A 15,709-nucleotide genomic window follows, 5' to 3' on the forward strand; every position below is an offset into this window, starting at 1 on the left:
GCTGAACATAACCCATATAAGGACATAAAGAAGAGGCCACATCAAGACTAGTAGGAGGGGTGGAGACATGAAATGGTCTGACCCCAAACATACAGGTAGTGGTTGAACACTGAGAGGGACACTTTGGTGGCAGAGGATGCCCTGAAGAGGGGCACGTGGGGTCCCGTGCTGGGAAGAGGAGTCCCCATACCATCTGGCGTGAAAAGCAGCAAGGACTCTGTCCACCTATCCTGGTGAGATGGAAGACGGTGGGAAACCCAGACGTCCTCCTATAGGGTCTGCACTCAGACTCGTTTGCAAACACTTACCTGGTTTTCAGTGGAGGGGCAGCAATTCGAAAGGTGACAGAGACATACAGGGAAAGATTGAGTTATATGGCTTCACACAAGAGCTGGAGGGACCAGCCATTGTCCCTGTCTGGAGCCTGCCTCATGTGTAGCCTATAGGAGGGCACCATATTTTCTGTGTTGGACCCTCTCCTAAAGGGCCAAATGTGAGAACTCACTGGTCTGGTAAAATCTGTGCATGCACACCACCTTAGTGACACCCTGGGTCCCCCCTTGCCCAGCTAGCGCTACATCACGCTGAGCAGCAAATGTCCAGAGGTGGCCTGTGGAACTTTCAGTGGTGAACAGTCAACCACAAATAGAGCTGCAGCCACTCTTGGGTGGCTCTCAGGGTTCTCAGGTGGCTGGCCGCTGTATTCTCACGGCATTTGGTGAAGTGGTCATGGGCCTGGAACTGGCACAAGAACTAAATCTGCATTCACTTTGTCAAAACCACCATCCACATCCCATAACTTCCTGAAATCTGCACTGCCCAGGTAGTGTGGCATCACTGGGGACACTCTCAAAACCGGGTCAAACAGGCTGGACCCCATACCTAAGGAATCTCTTTCAATGCCTAAGCCTTATGGGAAGCCAGCAGGTGGCAACCAGCCTGGGGTAGGGGCTGGGATTTTTGCTAAGCTGCCCCAGGCCCAATACTGATGGCAGATGGCCACAGTTCACAGTGAGGCCATCCCCCACATGTGTTCAGATCCAGCACAGACAGCAATCAATCACCTACAGCTTTGTGGTTCCTACCAGGTAGTCCCAGGCCAGTCACAGGCAAGGCCAAAATTGGTCTGCATGGAAGCCCCTACCAAGAGACACCAGAAACAACATACCCAGAGGCCAGCTTCAGACCACACCAGAGCACTATCTGGTTAGTCCCACAAGCAGTATGCCTAAAGAGTAGTCTCAAGGGGTGATATCAAAGTATACTACAGGGACATAGTAATCAAAACAGCATGGACTTGGCATAAAACAGACATAGATCAATGGAACAGAATAGAGAGCCCAGAAACATATCCAAGCCTCTATGGTCATTTAATCTATGACAAAGAAAGCAAGAATTTACACAGGGGTAAAGACAGTCTATTCAATAAATGGTGCTGGGAAAACTGAACAGGTACAGGCAAAAAAAAAAAGAAAAACGTGGACCACCTATTATGCCATATATAAGAACAAACACAAAATGGATTAAAGGATTAAAAATAAGACCCCCCAAACCAAAAAACTCTTAGAAGAAAATATAGGAAGTAAACTCTCAGACATCACCTTTAGTAATATTTTTACTGAGCTATCTCCTCAGGCAAGGGAAACAAAAGAAAAACAAACAAACAAATGGGATTATATCAAACTAAAAAGTTTTTGCACAGCAAAGAAAATCAAAAACAAAATAAAAAGACACCCTACTGAATGGGAGAAGATATTTGCCAATGATACATTTGATAAGGAGTTAATATCCAAAATTTATAAAGAACTCGTAATATAGCTCAACGTGAAATAAATAAATAAATAAATAAATAAATAAATAAATAAATAATAAATCTCAAAAAACCCAATTTGAAAAATGGACAGAGGATCTGAAGAGACATTTTCCAAAGAGGACTTATAGATAGATGGCCAACAGACATATGAAAAGATGGTCACTATCACTAATCATCAGAGAAATGCAATATAAACAACATTGAGATATCACTTCATACCTGTTTGAATGACCGTCACCAATTAATCAACAAACAAATATTGGCAAGAATGTGGAGAAAAGAAAATCCTTGTTCACTGTTGGTGGGATTGCAAATTGGTAAAGCAACTATTGAAAACAGTACAAAGTGTTTCTAAAAAAATAAGAAATAGAACTACCATATGATCCAGCAATTCCACTTCTGGGTGTTTATCCAAATAAATCCAAAAAACTAATTTGAAAAGATACATGCACCCCTATGTTCACTGCAGCGCTATTCACTATAGCCAAAATATGGAAACCACCAAAATGCCCATCAATAGATGATTGGATAAAGAAATAGTGGTACACATATACAATGGAATATTACTCTGCCATAAAATGATTAAATTTTACCATTTTCAACAATACGGATGGACCTAAAGGATATTATGCTAAGTGAAATAAGTAAGACTGAGAAAGAAAAATACTATATGATCTCACTTATATGTAGAATCTAAAGAACAGAATAAATGAACAAATAAAACAGAAATAGACACATTGATACAGAGAACAAACTGATGGTTGCTAGAAAGGAGGGGGAGTGTTAAGGTGATGGGTGAGAAAGGCGAAGAGATTAGGAAGTACAAATTGGTAATTACAAAATAGTTAAGGGCATGTGAAATACAGTGTGGGAAATATAGTCAATAATATTGTAAAAACTATGTAGTGTCAGATGGGTACTAGATTTATTGGAGGGATCACTTCACAAATTATATAAATGCCTAACCACTACACTGTATACGTGAAACTAATATAAAATAATATTTAATATAACTATAATTAAAATTACATTCATATATATGAGCATATAGTCACAGGATATAAAGTACAGCATTAGGGAATAGTCAATGGTATTGCAATAGCTATGTATGGTGTCAGATGGGAAGGAAACTTGTTGAGGTTATCATTTCTTGAGATGTGTAAATGTCTAATCATTATGTTATTTTGCACACCTGAAACGAATAATAAAAAATCCTAATATGTTTGTATGTACTTTACATATGTGTGCTTGTGAGTTGCTGATATCCTATGTTGAGATTAAGTACATATAAAAATATACTATCCTTTAGAGAGAAAGAAAACTTCATTGAGGGTAAATATATATGGCACTTAAAGGAACATTTAAGAAACATCCAGTTGCATTTTCAATAATTTTTATTTATTAAAAAATAAACTTCATAAAGTTAAGGTAAAAAGTGTGTATAGTAAAAGCACTCTGGAATATATTCATTGTGCTAAGTGTAGCACAAATATCTTTGATATACAGTAAATTTAAAACATTGGCACTCTGAATTTTTAAAATTATAATCTATATTTTTTCCACTGAAACATGTAAAAAGAAAAACATGCCTCTTTTCCTAACATTTGAAACATTCAATGTTTGAAAATATATTTGGAATGTTTCTATAACTTTTGTTGTGTTCTTTGTGGAGCTAGCTATTTGGTGAAAGAATAGAAAATACAGAAATGAAATATAATAATTTTGGAATAAATTCAAAATTAGAGCAAACTTCTTCATTCATAATATAATACTCTTCCAATGTACTTTGAAATTTATGTATTTTTCATAGATGCTTAAATTACAGTTTGCCCTTCAAATTGCAATCTTCTAAAGGATATTCTCTGGCTTAGCTTGAATATTCAGGAGACACCTCGAGTATAATATGTACATAATCAATTACTAGATATAGTGATACTTGTAAATCAACATTTGCTAAGCTTTCTTTAACTGTTAATAAAACTTAAGAGAGTTTACTGCTTCAAATGGTCTTTTTTTGTCATAAGAATTGTACTCTATAGAAATGTTATTTACAAGATTATATATTCCATTGTTCACATATAGAATCAATACAACATACCACAAAACCCATGGCTGTGGGAAGCATTGGTACCATTGATTAGACTTGATTCTATTGGACTAGGAGCTTTGTTCTGGCCTTATTTTTATCTAGAAGTTTGTGATAAATACCTCCTCCTCCCTATGTTGTTTTTCTTCTAGGGATGCAGTCTTGAATGGTAGGGAGAGCATTTACTATGTGTTCTTGGGTAAGTTATTATCACCTTTAGAAATTCAGTTCTTGTGAAAAAATAAGTTTAACAAGACTTTCTTTCTATGGCTTTTAATGAAAATTAAATGCAAAAGAAATTAATTCAAGACCTAGAACATATTAAACGTATGAAAGGTTCTGATTTGAATTGAGTCATTATTTTGATTAATATAAAGCATGTTCATGCAATATGACTTAATTCAACATGAGACTTATCTTTTATTTCTTTATATCAGAAGATACGTGACATTTGTACACATGTATGCATATTCAGTGAACAGGGAATGTACGTGATTGCAGACATGGCCAGGTAATGTGGCACCGAACTAGTACCAAAAAGTGAAAAATTTAAGGTTAATATTTAACTTTCAGGAGATCTGTTGCTATTGTGCCTATTAAAAAAAAAAATTATATAATGCAATATAATAGCCATTCAACAATTTCCTATTGAGTGAAATAATCTATGCATATTTTTCAATAACTTTTTTTCAGGTTCAAATCAGAATAACTATCGTACATTGCAAGTGCTTAAATTAGAATATATTTTATTTATAACATTATATGCACTTAAATGTTTTTGCTATATCCTAAAATAGATTTTACATGATATAGCAAATTAGTTCATTATTACACTAATGTAACGAGAAATGGCAAAACCAATTTAGTGAAAAGGAAACTCTTAATTCAAAGATTTTTCTTTCCTCTTAGTTGTAAGTTTTGGAACATGCAAAATGTTGAACAAAGATGAAAGAAAACACTTCCTTAAAGATACTTTATAGTATGCAACCATCTTAGAAATACTACCAATAATAGTTTTTAAAAACTATTTCCATGAGGCTACTGTGGAATTAAGTGGAAATATTCCACTTAATCCTGTAATAGCAATTGTTTAGCTTTATATAAAAACAAACAAATACCATTTGGAAAAGTGGAGGTAGTGTGATATGAGAGAATTTCAAAAAGTTGAAAAAGAAGATACAGGTCTTATTCTTGGATATGCCTCATACTGATGAGGTCAGGAGAAATTTTTGTGCATCAGACATGACATGATTCATATTATTTTAATTAGACTGTGTGTTGTTGTTGTTTTTGTTTTTTTTAATGAAGCTATATAGCAATGGAGTTTTATAACATGCCACAAAGAAAGAGATCTTAAGAAAGCATCCATGACTACCCTTAATTTTATCAACTAGCATTTATTTAAACTCTTATTATATGACTAATACTGTGCTAAGTATTTCTCATGGATTAAATAATTTGATCTCACAATAATCCCACGTGATAGAAACAACTGTAATCTTTTTCTATATCAAGAAACATGGACCAGAAAATATCAGGTTAAATTCCTTCGAACAACGTGGGGGTTAGGGTGCCAACCCCCACACAGTCAAAAATCCACATGTAACTTTGACTCCCCCCCCAACTTAACTGTTGACTGGAAGCTTTGCCAATATCAAAAATAGTCGATTGACACATACAGTATTCACATATCAACACACACTTAAAAAACAGTTTTAATCTTTTGTTTCAAAATTATGTATAAACACAGAGCACCTATGAAATTTTAAAATGTCCTATGTAGTTTCTGTCAAGACGTCTATGTTTGTCTTATCAGAAAGTTAGAAACTTGAAAATACAAGTTTACATCCAAGATGAGAACTTGTTACGTAGGTACACCTAGGTTGCCAAAAATATATACACATTTTAAGAGACGTTATCTATGTATTACTTTTCAAAGTTGAATTGAATTACAGTAGCAATGTGTAGTACAACACTTGCTCAAAAGTTGGCGTTAATCAAATGAATGCTAGCATCATTCATTGTATTACAATTTTAATAGTTTTTTTCCTTTCTTAAAATGTGTATACATTCTCTGGGGAGCACCCTCTGTATATGCTCATACACATATGGATAAAATTGCATTATTCACCAAGAAATCTAGTGTAAAATGGAATAAACTTTGACACCTCATTAAAATTTTTTTCTTTTTTAAAATATTTTATTAATCCTTTTTTTTAATGGAAGGTCTTCTGTCGATGTGGTGATTTGTCCTATGGAAGTGTAGACTATGAGATTCTTAGAAAAAATCAATTACATAAATCAGTGGTTCTTAATCTTAGCTATATATTAAAATTACATTGGCATTTTAAGGAAATACTTATGCCCTTGCTCCACTATTAACAATCCTGATCTAAGTGATCTGTGGTAGGAACTGGACATTAATATTGTTTGAACAAACCCCCGGTGAGTCTGGTATGTAAAACTGGGCAACACGGATAGTTACTGGCATATGAAAATATTATTCAATCAAGTAAATTATCTTATTTACTGAGTTCTCATAACCACTGTATTTCACAGTATCCTGAGATAAGAGTTATTATATCCATTTTCCAAATTACAGAATATAGGATTATGGAGACTAAATGACTCAACCATCACACTAGGTTATATAATTAGAAAGTAGGGGCTCCTGATCAGAAAAATGCAAATATCATCAATGAAAGATGCATTACGTTCAGCAAGCTAAATTTGCTAAATCAGGAATGTAACAATTATATGGCAAAATGTACAACAAAATTAGTTATAAAGCTGGACACTCAAAAAACACATTTTTTTTGTTTCCAATTTTATAACCAACAAAGTTGTAAATAACAAAAAATTGACTAATATTAATGTTCAGCCACAAATATTACTCAACCATAAACATTATGATTAATCAAGATTTAATTCTCAAAATAAACTGCATTTATTGATATTGTTCCTGGCTATGGAAATTACAGAAGCTGTCAATAGGTTTAAAGAATAATGTGTACTTAACAATAGTTTACTGTACTGATTTCCTAAGCTTCTACCCTGGATTTCCAAGCATTGCCATTTAATTAACAGTAACCTTTCAAGAAAGACAATAGTCAATGTACTCCATTTTAAAGTAGATTTTTATCTAAAATGGTATGACAGCTCACATTAAATTTCCATGCTCACACACATTATATTTTCAAGATTTGTAATTTGAAGTCAACATCACATGAAGAAAGAAGAGTGTTGTCCGTACTGTGACTCAAAAAAAAAAAAAAAAAAAAAATTGACTGTGGACTTCGGGTCTGTTGTAGGCACTAGAAAATTTCTGAAATACTCACAAAAGTGCACCATAATGAGAATAATAAAAGCAAGATATTTGTCTCCTGAGAATCTCTGAATGTGTTGCTGTCATGGGCATAGTCTAAATTTAGCCCTTTATAATTTGTGCACTTATGGCTGAAGTTATAAACCATATGGTGATAGAGTGAATTAGCCATATTTTAAAGAACCAGCCAAAAACATTTGCTTATTTCAGCCAACAAAACTCTCTTCCATAAAAGTATCTGGTCACAAAACAGCTAATTGAACGATATATTATTCTGCCTTTGGTATCATTGCTCATTTGTTTAATTTGTATTGGAAGTCATTTAAGCTTTGTAGATAAAAAGCAAAGCATAACAAAATCAAATCTATAACACACATTTTACAAGTCCTTGAACTAAAGGACCAAGCTGCAATCAATTCATTGGTATTTGGCAAATATTAATAAAATAAAAAAGGAATTTACATGAATTGAAATGACACCACTGTCATCTATTAAGATTTAAATTGGTATAAAGAGTGCCAAAAAGTATACATATTTTAAGAAAGGAAAAAAACTGTATTCAAATTGTAATAATATATACTCATAACAAAAGACGAATACACGTCAAATCTCCTTATTGTTTCTGTTTTGAAAAGATAATCTCTACCAGTAAGAAAATATAACAAAATATTTAAATACACTACATTTAAAAATGATTGTCAGAATTATACTGCTTTAAAGATTTAGGCAACCAGGTATGCACATTTTTTATAAGGTAGCTGTTTCAATAAAAAATTAATTTTCAGGAGAAACTGTTGTTTTAATTTCCTTCTTCTCTCCTGATTTATCTTATAACTTCGCTTGCTGACTCAAGTTGAAGAGATATGTCTTCAAACTAGGGAAGCTCCTATAGCCTAGTTTGCCCTTTTTCAAATTGATTGAAGACTTATTTCAATATACTGATATACATATTTCAGCCTTAACATCCTGTAATCAATGTGATAAGGATATCACATAGTTAACAGAGAATAGCATAGAGTTTCTATTATATGCAATCCATTCATTATTTAGTACAACTTTATTGAGCTCCAGATGTGTCAGCCGCTGTCCTAGGTGCTAGAGATACTATGGGATAGCACACATAAGGACTGGATGGTGGGGGAGATATTTTAGATAGAGTATTCAGGAATGCCTCTGTGAAGAGATGACGTTTGAAGTGAGACCTGAAATAATGAGACTGAACAATTGTCTGCAAACAAAGAGTGATCCCTTCCCAGATAATAGTGGAGACAAAAATCCCTATGGTGAGCATGAATTTGATGTTTTTGAGCAATGAAAGAGAGCCAGTTGACAAGATTCTTTAAAAACAAACAAACAAACAACAGGCTATAATACTAAGAAATATAGCCAAAAGAGAGAGGAAATGACCAGACATGCCCGGTAGGCAGAAGAAGGGCTTGGAATTTTTTTCTTTTCTTTTTCTAATGTCAATAGAAAGCTATTAGAGGGTTTTAAGCAGGAGATCTGGTTGATATTTTTAAAAGATCTCTCTCACAGCTCTGTAGGGAGGGGATTATATGGAGAAATGTGATTAAAGGTGAAAACCTAAATGGCATTTAGAGCTTTCAAGAGGTGAATGCTTAATTTTATTTCTTTGTAAATCTAGTTTAAATGCCAAACACACTGTGCCTACTGATTTATTCTGAAGCAATTCTTGGTATACATTTTACATTAACTTCTAATGTAGTGTTTTTCAAAGTATGATCCTAGGATGGTATAAAAATAATTTGCCCCATTAGTTAATAATGCAGATTCTTTGAGTTCATCTCAGACTTTTTGAATTTCTGTCTTGGGATGGAACCTGAGAAGGTATATATTTTAATGATATACTCAGGTGATTTTTTTTGCAAGTGAACATTTGAGAACCATTGTTCTGAGGAGTAGTTCTTACAATGTAGAGATGGCGGTAATGTCAGGTAAGGATTTCAACAGAAGAGGATCCTTGAACTAAATCTTGAATGAGAAGTCAGTTATGCCAGTTAGAAGAGTGTGGGAAACGTGGTTTTCATGCAACAAGATACAACATGAAAGACTGTCCGGCATGGGTCAGAATGGAAATTTATCATGATTAGATTTCAGAATATTAGGGAGTAGTGCTGGGGTGGGAGAAAACAGCCAATGCAGAGAAAATTTGAATCCAGCAAATTCCTGAATTTACAGTGTGGTAAAAACCCAGGGCCTAGAATTTCACATAAACACCACACTTATAATATTACAGGAAATTGTGCTGCAGATATCTAAAAGAAATCAAGAATATTATGTCTGTTTTACTCCTATTCATTATTTACATGACAGGTAGTAATGTCAAATCCCTACAGAGAACAAGTAGTAGATAAAAACAAACAAATGAACAAACAAAGAAAGCAAACATTTAATGACCACTTGATATAAATGAATTCATTTAGACTTCAAAACAATCTTATGAAGTAAGTGCTTTTATTATTCCCATATTATAAGTGAGCTACCTGAAAAGTTTAATGAAACTGAGTTGTGAAACAAACACATCTGCTCATCTCTAACCAATTTTATTATGTGATTGTCTGGTCAATTGTGTATCTATGGAACGTATGGAATGTATGTCTGTTGTGAATATATGGACTGATAGGCTTTCCTATTATCCAGGCATCAGATGACCTACAGGTGCTACCATGGCGAGAAGCACAGGGACAGAGGGAAAGAGGGAGAGGAAGGGAAGGAGGAGGTGAGGAGAGACAAAGGAGGACGATGAGATCATCCTTAAGAAAAAGTGTGGCTACCAGACTGGTCAGAACTTGATTTTGGTGGCCTGATATAGCTGATCCAGGATGCCATCTTAATGGATTATAACATCATTAGCATTGCAGGGGGGGAAATTACCCCCTGTGTCACCAAGACATTTCTACATAGGTCAAATAAAGACACCAATCCCTCCTCCCAAGATGGGAAGGAGTGGTGTGGGAACACCTATAACACCACCTTATGTCTTGAATATTTCACGCCCTCATTTTGAAAATAATAAATTCCCAAGCCCAAATGCTCTTCAGTGCAGTGGCTGTTCTCCCAGCCTGCCCACTCCCACCATTCTGGGAGTGCTCGATCCTATCCTCTGTCTTTCAATAAATTCACCTCTTTCTCGCCTTATTCGATGCGCCTTTGAATTCTTTCCGGGAGTGTAATCAAGAACCGGGTTCCCCAGCAAGAGAGGTAACCTCTGTTTAGATTATTGTTTTGTTAAAGAGAAAACTACAGACCCAAAATACCATCACTTGTGTTAAATGCCATGATACCAGACTGAGATTTAATACTTGACCTACTTGTTCTTCCAAACTTTCCCAGAAATATAATCTAAAACAGTCTAGATTTTTCTCGTCAGCACCAATGAGGTAATCTGTCATGTGGCCCCTCTCCATCCCCCATAGAAAATAGTGGCAATCTGCATGATGAAAAATCTTGCCATCAATCTTTTCCTCCTGAAAGATGTCCTGGTCTAAAACTAGTCCTTTATTTTCTTTTGTTGATAGCCCCTTTCTCCCTGTAAAAACTTTCCATTTTTGTACAGCCCCTAGGAGTGCCAGTTGCTAGATGGGATACTGTCCAATTCATGAATTACTTAATAAAGCCAGTTAGATCTTTAAATTTAGTCACTTTAACTGTTCTTTAACAACCTTGGAAAAATTTCTTACCCTTTCTGTGTCTAAAGGAACTTTCTTATAAAATATCAGCTTCATAGTTACATTGCAAAGAATAAATGATAAAATATGCACAAACCATCTAATACCCTGCCTGACATCTGAGAGGTCATGGATAATCGCCATTGCTTTACTCTCCCTTCTCCCTTGCAAACTGCTTTGAATGAAATATCTATTATTAATTTGTAACACTTCGCATCTACTCGTCTATAAAATTCAACCAGCTCAAATATTGTTCTCAGTATTGTTGATCAGGTCATTTTTTAAAATTTTCTTTATCATCAGCATTTGCTGGATTTTAGTCCCTGTTGTATCACATTAGAATTTATTTCTTTTAGCAGAGATTTTGCCCACCATTTTGTTGACAAAGTTTGGTGTGATGTTTCTGAAGAAGCAATAAGTTTCATATTTAAATATGAAATGACAATTTAATGTTATTCTCATTGCTACTATCAATAAAATACTATCCACAATATTTTCCAAAGTATCTTTGAACTGTTACTTAAAAATTCATATATATATATATATATATATATTTTTTTTTTAATTTACAGGTAGTGTTCATAATATACCATCTGAAGTTCACAGAGATTGTTATTATGTATATGTATATAAAACTATTTGATGCATTTCTATATATTGTTAAAGCTAACTGTATAAATAATTTTTTAAATGATAAATAATCCTCACATCTAAAATAGAGCAAGCTTTTGTTTTAAATATATCCCTTTTACTATGTTTTGAGCTTAATTAATGTACCGTTATGCAACATTAAGAGATTAGGACAATTCTAGAGTAATAGAGATTTACTACCTCTATGGTCTTTAATTTTAGGACTATTAAGAAATAAGTGACAAAAGTCAGAGAACACACAAAAAATGTGTGCATTTCTTTAGAGAACTCTGCATTTATTTAAGATATTCCAATGGAATAACTCTCATCTTTTTCTATTTTTTGATATAGGATACCTATATGAGTTAAATGTATGAACATTTATACAGGTAAATCATTCTGGTAAATCCTACTCATATAACAAGCAAACGTATATATGGAAAGAGAATGAGAAATTACATATAAAAATACCTCTGTGTTATAGATAGCTCTAATCAGTAAATGAAACTTGTAGCAGACTGTTAGGAGTTAAAATGCTGAAATCCTAGAAAGATTGCTGGAGTGAAATAGATGCCACTACATTTTTTGTTCAGCAATAAAGTAGAAATAAAAAGAACATAAAATTCTTGGGTTTGATTGATACACCAACACGATGACTAAACAGAGCTGCGAGTAACAGCGGTAAATAATGTCAGGTACTTCTAAAGCAGAGCCACCTTCTGCAAAGGCAGAATTATTATGTAATTATATCTACTTTTCCAAGTTACAAACTAGTCCCTGGCAGGGATCCACTTCTTCATTCATTGCGATTCAATATAATTTAAGCTGCTAAGGTAAAGTGTCTCCCGGCAGGAGGCTGCAAATGAATCCTGCTGATGCTTTTATTACTACTGATTCATACTGTTCGGCCCAACACTCAAACAACTCCAGTGCTTGGGGAAGCGTTTGCAAGTGGCTTATTTTGAAATACAGCAGAGAACCTCATGAGGATGAGAAATCCCAGGAATCCAGTAAGAGTCATACCAACGCAATCGGTTTGCTGTGACTGTATCAGAGTTGATTGCATGCAATTGTCCAAATTCTCTAATTAGTTTATATCTTCAATTAAAAACAAACAAAAAAAAAAACCTTTAAATTTATTTCCAAGTAAAATGAGAAATAAATGCTGAAGAGCTGACATTTCCTTTGTTATATATATATATATATATATATATATATATATATATATATATATATATATATATATATATATATATATTTATATATATATATGTATGTATTTTTTAATGGTAGTATTTCCGTTTTGCTTTGCTTTGTTGTTGGGTTTTTGTCTCTTTTTCTTTTTTGTCCATCAAACTTTAAGTATCACAATGTTAGAATTTAGTTCATGAAAAAGCCATAATTATCTTCATTTGAGGACCTTGGGAGAAATTATACCACATGTATTGTAGCTATATAGTTGGTCACAATATAGAATGCTAAAGGGGCTAAACCATTTTGATTCAAATAGCCTTTTTCTATCATTTCATATGCCTTTGTGATTAATATTCACTATGGAAAGTATCACTTTTATATATCTACAGGTAATTCTTGTACGTGTATATATGCTCATATATATACATACACATATATGGATGTTTATATATATGAATGTATATGTATGGATGTGTGTATACGAGCATGTATACACACACACACACACACACACACACACACACACTTAGAATCTTATAGAAAAAACAATCAGGATCCATGCCAAATTAGTGGTCTTTAGTGTGCTTCTCTTCAGGGAAAGTGAAATGGTTTCTGAAAGAAAGCATACAGAATTACAAAGCCAGGCATCAGGAAGGAAAGCTCATTATTCTTGGAACTGTGTTATATTCAGTAATAGGAAGGTCATTTTCCCGACCTTCTGAATAACGTTGACTGTAAGTGACAGAAACCAGGTTTCCAAAACCTCACAAAATAATAAAGGGAAATTTACTAAAACACACTTTAATGAAAATTTACTTTATTACTTCTATTTTAAAGAGCTATGTAGGTTTTTCTTTGAGTCTCTTACTAATACTAATAAATGCAATTTAGCTAAAATTCCATAACACTGTTGTGTTAAAACTCCACTTTCAACCTATAGTCTCTGTAAACTATTTGAAGAATCAGGGCCTTTAATTATGACAGTTAAATATTTATCTATAGTAGTGGATTTCATTTCTGCCCTCAGTGACTAAAGCTAAGCCTTGCACTGACTTGATATACCAGTAGGTGATTTCAACTTCTCTTTCAACGTATAGCTAACCACTTTTCAGAAAAGAAAGGATGGAGGAAAATGTGGGATTATTAAAAACAAAATTCACAATGTTAAAAGTTAGGAAAAAATATTCACAGATATTAGTTTCTTCAATGTACAGATTTTGAGTTAACAACTGATATTTTTAAACTAAATAAGAAACCTTTTTGCCATCAACATTGACTGACAAAGTAATAGCTGTTTTATGGACAATATTTTTAGAAAATCAGGTAAGATTGTAAGAAAATATTAGAAATGAAATTATGGGATATAAATATCTACCTAGAAATAGCTTCCTTTACTTTCGAAGTGTGAGAAGACATACCTCAGTCATTCGTGTATTTATTTATTTATTTTTGAGAAAAAGGAAAGATAATTACCCTTCATGGGTGAGACATTTGATTTATTCTACTGAGATTAATTTCATTTCATTGTAAATTAAACTGTTTAATTCAACATTTTCAATACTACCTACTACTACTGAAGGGACATCAGTGATGATGAAGAGTGAGTTGATAGAACAGTTATATTCATATTAAATGGAATGTTTGTAATTATTGTCATAAGATAAGCTGTTACTTTCATATCATGTAATCTTTTTCCCTTTTAATGATCTATCAGTTTAACCAGAAAGCATAGTGCGATTGCAAAATTCCAAAGCATATACTTTGTAGAGCAATACTCCATTATTTAGGTTTTTATTCAAATCAATTAGAAATATATTTAATTTATAAATCTTTGTTACACATCTGACAAAAATTCATTTTTATTAAGAACACAATAATATGTATATGTTTAGAATTATCGTTTGGGTTATGTTTTAAAATTGTATTCTATAATTTCAAAGAATTTTGCTTTCTGTATAATTTTCCAATATGTCGGGCAGTCAAGTTTGATAGGTATAAAAGTAAGATCAAAGTATCTGTCAACATATAATATTTTAAATATAAATGTTGAGAGCAATAGATAAAAATATTTAAAATCAGTTTTATTGTAGAAATAGACTCAGAGATAAAGAGAAAAAACTGATGGTTGCTAGATGGGAGTGGGGTTGGGGGACGAGGGAGAAGATGAAGGGATTAGAAAGTACAAATTGAAAGTCACAATATAGTCATGGGGATGTAAAATACAGTAGGGGAATATAATCAACAATGTTGTAAAGATCATGTAGGGTGACAGATGGGCACTGGACTAATCAGGGGGATCACTTCATAGACTGTGTAGATGCCTGATCACTGTGCTGTACACCTGAAGCAGATGTAGAGTAATATTGAATGTCATCTATAATTAAAATATATATATGATGTAAAGTACAGCATAGGGAATATAGTCAATGGTATTGTACAGCTATGTACGGTGTTAGAGGGGTAGTAGACTAGTGGTGTTTTCACTTTGTGAAGAGTGTAAATGTCTAATCATCATGTTGTTTTGTACACATGAAATTAATTTAAAACATAAAAATAAATATAAATATAATCAGTTTTATTGTAATTAAAGCCAAACAGAGAGCAACTTGGTTCTATCTGTCACAGTACCTAAATTCACTGTAAATTGTTTCTCCATCACCATATAGGATAAAAGTTTATTATCTATATAAAGTTGAAAATTATAAGTGTGATTGCCCATACACAAAATCTTTTCCATTTTCACTCTCTTTTAAATATGACCATACACTTTGAGAAAATTGACATACTTAGTGAAGTGCACAGACTGCTCTTCTCCACAAATTTAAAGAGTAGATAGCCGCTTTTGTTCAATGGATAATAGAATGTATTAAAAACAAATTATTACTTCAAGTGAAATTATTCATTGCAAAGGTAACCATGTAGTACTTACATACTTATGCCCAAGCATCCCTACAGACTGAGTTTAAGACAAT

At 33.3% G+C, this 15,709-nt stretch overlaps 1 protein-coding gene across 3 annotated transcripts in view; it reads right to left on the reverse strand.

Annotated features, from left to right (window-relative positions):
• CADM2 (cell adhesion molecule 2) overlaps positions 1-15,709 on the reverse strand; it is a 1,065,284-nt gene that overhangs the window by 402,937 nt on the left and 646,638 nt on the right. The window lies entirely within an intron of this gene.

The sequence above is a fragment of the Rhinolophus sinicus genome, linkage group LG01 (genome assembly GCF_036562045.2).
Source record: "Rhinolophus sinicus isolate RSC01 linkage group LG01, ASM3656204v1, whole genome shotgun sequence".
Classification (NCBI taxonomy): Eukaryota; Metazoa; Chordata; class Mammalia; order Chiroptera; family Rhinolophidae; genus Rhinolophus; species Rhinolophus sinicus.